The sequence below is a fragment of the Rhineura floridana genome, chromosome 3, assembly GCF_030035675.1.
Source record: "Rhineura floridana isolate rRhiFlo1 chromosome 3, rRhiFlo1.hap2, whole genome shotgun sequence".
Classification (NCBI taxonomy): domain Eukaryota; kingdom Metazoa; phylum Chordata; class Lepidosauria; order Squamata; family Rhineuridae; genus Rhineura; species Rhineura floridana.
This window is the reverse complement of record NC_084482.1, coordinates 122,265,281-122,270,057: the sequence shown is the minus strand read 5'-3', so window position 1 is coordinate 122,270,057 and position 4,777 is coordinate 122,265,281. Positions and strand designations below refer to the sequence as shown.

At 42.6% G+C, this 4,777-nt stretch overlaps 1 long non-coding RNA gene across 6 annotated transcripts in view; it reads left to right on the top strand.

Moving 5' to 3' along the window:
• Positions 1 to 4,777, top strand: part of LOC133380395 (uncharacterized) — a 74,920-nt gene that overhangs the window by 559 nt on the left and 69,584 nt on the right. For 4 of the 6 annotated variants that reach the window (XR_009761434.1, XR_009761433.1, XR_009761435.1 and 1 more), the window contains exon 2: positions 488 to 754. This is a non-coding gene — a long non-coding RNA (uncharacterized LOC133380395). Of the gene's footprint in view, positions 1 to 487; positions 755 to 2,211; positions 2,309 to 4,777 lie in introns of all 6 variants that reach the window. The other 2 variants (XR_009761431.1, XR_009761432.1) reach the window with 2 other exon arrangements.

Sequence of the window (4,777 nt, the reverse complement as noted above, 5' to 3'; positions counted from 1 at the left end):
GACGAGGGGGAGGATCAGAGAGACCCCTGCCCCGCCCTCTCCCTTGTTCCCTCCCTCTGCCCCTTCCTCCGCCAACACCAGGGCCTTTTCACACTCATATTAGCTAAATTCTCTCCCCCGAAGCTTGGGCCAAGGGGATTAAGCAGAGTTCATTCTCTGCCGGGGCTTTGCTTCCTCTCTGCTCGCAGAGGTAACTGGAGACACCGCTCATTAAACTTCGCTCGTCGTGGGGAGGGGGCTGCCTTCTGAAGACAGAAAAGCTGGACAGTGGGATGTGTGTGAAAATAATTAAAACCCCATGAAACCGGGTGGGGGAGAAAAAGGGTTGTGGCTTGGGATCATCATTTGCTACATCCAATGAAGCGCTTCTCAACAGGCAATCGAAAAGCAGGCGCTTGCCGTTGTAGGTGGAAGGGAGTGGAACTCACTGCTGCATGATATGGGGGGGAGAGAAAGAAATTAGGCAGATTCTTTTGTCTTTCTCCAGGGATGGCAATAATATCCAAACTCCACTGTGCACAGGTTCACCTACCAACTCTATTAGGATGTAATCCAGGATCTACCACTGGAGTTACACCTCTTGATTTCAGCGGGTGAGACTTATGCGTGTTGTCCCAACTGGAGAGGAGGTGGCAATGCAGAAAAGAATCCTTCCAGCTTGATGCCAGGAGGCCAACATATCTTTAAACATCGCATAAAGTGGGACCCAGTTAACTGCATCACTTAACTTAATGGGAAAAAGATTTCTCATATGGTAAGCAAAAAAATAATCATGGGAACTTAGAAGCAGCTGCAGTGGCCGGGAAGAAAATGGTTAATCTGTAGCCAGACGCCTGCATATGGACACAGCTGATTCTTTCTGCAAGAATCTCTGTAACTGAACTAGGAATTTTTGGCCCTGCAGAGTAAAGGCTGGGAGAGTAAGTTATGGTGGGGAAAAGATACACAGGACTTGTTTTAATGCAGAGCTTAGCCTGGGGGGTGGGGGAACCCAAGTGTCTCAGAGCATATGAAAAATGCCTTACAGCTACAATAAAGGCAGAAAGTGTGGTTTTTATTTATTTATTTATTTATTATTTATTAATTAAATTTATATCCCGCCCCATAGCCGAAGCTCTCTGGGCGGTTCACTACAGATAAACATCCAATATACAATTAAAACATATTTTAAACAAATTGAAAACTAAACCTAATCAAGCACATAAGCAATTACAAAACTCAATACTAAATATTAAATGTTAAAAAAGTATTAAATTGATTGAAATATTAAGATGTTAAGTTAAGATATCAAATATCAAAATGTTAAAAAATTAAATATTAAAATGTTAAAATGCCTGAGAAAAGTAAATGGCAATAGGACATGTCCCCTTTCCTGAGGTTGTATAATCTGAAATGAGTAATGAAAAGGTCAGACAATAGAATAACACCATGTAAGTAGTAAGGCTGCAATTCTATACACAATTACCTGGGAATAAGTCCCATTGACCACAGTGGGTCTTACTTTTTTTTTTACTTTGAGGCATGGGTCTTCTTTTTATTTATTTATTTATTTTTATTTATTAATTATATTTCTATACTGCCCAATAGCCATAGCTCTCTGGGCGGTGCACAACATAAAACATCCAATATACAAGTAAAAACATATATCAACAACTTAAAAACAATATACCAAAAGTAGTAAAACATAATTAAACATATCAACAACTACAACACAAGCCTAAAAATATTAAAAACATATTAAATCAGTTAAAAGTATTAAGATGTTAAGATGTTAAGTAATCTTAAGTAACCCTTTAAAATAGGGTTGTGAAATGTACCATTAATCTACAACAGGGGTAGGGAACCTGTGCTTCTCTAGAAGCTGTTGGACTCTAGCTCCCATCAGCCCTGACCATTTGACCATGCTGGCAGGGGCTGATGGGAGATGGAGTCCAGCAATATCTGGAAGGGCACAGGTGCCTCATCTTTCTACAGCATCACACATGAAAGTTTATTCATCAGTTTATTACACTTCTCATTTCCATACAACAACACAACCAATGTTTCTGTTTCAGGCACCATTGCTCAAGAGTATTCCCTAATTTAAAAATCTGGATGTGGCAAGAGTTGTTTTGATTTTGATGACTGTGTCCTGAGGTAATGTTTTTAAGAAAAGGAAAGTCTGCTGGATCAGGCCAATGGCCCATCTAATTCAGCATCCTGTTCTCACAGTGGCCAGCTGGATGCCTATGGGAAACCTGAAAGCAGACCTGAGTGCAAAAACACCCTTCCCACTTGGGATTTCCAGCAGCTGGGATACTGCCTGGAGGTACAACATAGTCATCATGGCTAGTAGGAATTGACAACCTTATTATTTAATGATTTTCTAGATCACCTTTTAGGGTATATACCCTTCCAAGGCAGATTACAAGGTCAAGTTAAAAAAAAATAATATTCGAATATTTAAAATAACAGCAAAAACAAACATTAAAACAAACAGATAAAACAGTTCTTTAAAAACAAGCATAAATAACTAAAATGTACACTGGAATAAAAATAAAAAGTATGTAGGGTTTTCCTAAAGGACAACAGAGAGGGAAACATAAGAATTTCCCTGGGGAGAGCATTGCAGAGTAACTGGGCCACCATGGAGTAGACCCTGTCCCTGGTGCTCACCAACCTAACCACTTTCACTGGTGGATCAGAGAGCATGGTCTTCTATGCAGAGCTTAAAGCTCAAACTTTAAGAATCATTCTTTAATCCCCCTTAAATCATACTTTGGATCTCTGGCCATGTGTAATAAACTAGGATTCAGAAGCAGGTTTAGAAAGGAAAACAATGTGGTAATAGTAAATTATCAGCCCCCACCCCAGCAATCGTTTAAAAAGAAAAAGAAAAACATTGGCAAAGGCTTTGTCTGATGCTCTATCACACCAGGAAGCATTTGGAGGAGCCAAGTTGTCTGTGCCTGTTATCACAATGTGGGGAGTGTTATCCACATAAAGGAATTTGCCTCATCCCTCTTCCCAACCTACCAAGCAACAAACCAATCCATAATTTTCCTCTGCCTTGCATTCCTATAGCTTTGCAAGAGCAACTTGTATGGATTGACTCAGTCTTGAGAAGAAGAAGACATCTATCCAATAGCCTCATCCAATGCTTCCAGGTTAGCTGCAGGAAACACCCTTTGGAGTAGTGTCCCAATATGCTTTTTTGCTGCTACTCTTGTCAATTAGCCATTGTCTCAGGGCTATGTGGCAAACTGTAGATGGAAGCATGGGGACTGGAGGGAACAGTAAGACTGGTTAATATTATGAATAAGAAGCAGGGCACCCCAGTTTGTCATGGAAAAGTTAACAGAGGAACACAAAATAGCTAATTAATGAACAGCAGCAATCCAGCTTTCCACATTGAACGGGGCTATTGAAACTGCTGATTAAATCTCTCCCTTGAAGTGAAGTTGCATCCAAACAAACTCACATTCCAAAGTAACTACCCCCCCACCCTCTCTCTCCCATTATTCTTGGGCAGAGCCTCATCTGCAGAGCATCTTCCTTTCAGACAAAACTCTCCATATCAATAGGCTCCCAGAATAGGGGGATTAGCTTTGGCTCTTCAATCTCCAGGTAACTGTGGCCTTTGGGCTTGTTGGATGGGCTTGCATGGGTCACAGCCCTCCTAGTATTTGCTTTCTTTCTTTCTTTCTTTCTTTCTTTCTTTCTTTCTTTCTTTCTTTCTTTCTTTCTTTCTTTCAAGGGTAAAACCAACTTGACATAATAGTTTTAACTGGGGCATAACATGGGAAATGGAGCTGGTATAGCACAGTGAGGAGAAAAGCCTGGCTGGGAGTCCAGAGTCTGTGAGTTCAAATCCCCACTCATGTCTCCTGGGTGTCAAGGGCCAGCTAAACATCACCCCCACAGTGAGTGGCTCAGAGGTTACGTGCCCTGCCACCTGTGCAGCTGTGGGCAAGCTGCATAGTCCCAAGGGGCCCAGTTGCCCCCCAGCTGGCAGTTGCGGACAAGGAAGGGGCTATCTTGTGCAGCTGTGGCAAGCTGAGCAGGCCCTAGCCAGCTGGGGAGGACTAGCCTCAAAGGGAGGCAATGGTAAACCCCCTCTGAATACCGCTTACCATGATAGGGTCGCCATAAGTCAGGATCAACTTGAAGGCAGACCATTTCCATTTTCATAACATAGGAAAGATGATCCCTCCACCCCTTTGCATTCTCCTGAGCTCAGGATCATGGTCAAACAAATGACATTCTACTCTCTCCGAAAGATCAGGTTTGTAGCTTAAGGATGCTCCTTGACCTGCACTCTTTTTTCCAGCTTTGGCTGGTTCACCAATTATGACCGTTCCGACAAAGTGAGATCTTGCTACAGTCATTCAAGCCCTAGAAACCTTCAGATTAGATTGCTGCAATGTGCTCTACATGGGGCTGCCCTTTAAAAGTACTTGGGAACTACAACTAGCGAAAAATGCTGCAGGTAGGATGATGGTGGATGTTAGGAGCTTGAGTCTATCACACCAGTTTTGTGTGATCTGCACTGGCTGCTGTTTTATTTCTGGGACAATTTCAAGATGCTGCTGTTAATCTTCAAAGCCCTCAGTGACTTGGGACCTGTTTCTCTTAAGGGCCAGCATCTTCCACATGCTCCAATTGCCATCTGAGGCTGTGCTGTGGATTCCTTGACACAATGAGGTCCACTTGGTGGTGACCAGGGTTAAGGACTTTTCTGTCATGGCCCCCACCCTGTGGAATGCCTTGCCAAGTGAGCTCTGCCTTGCAACCATAC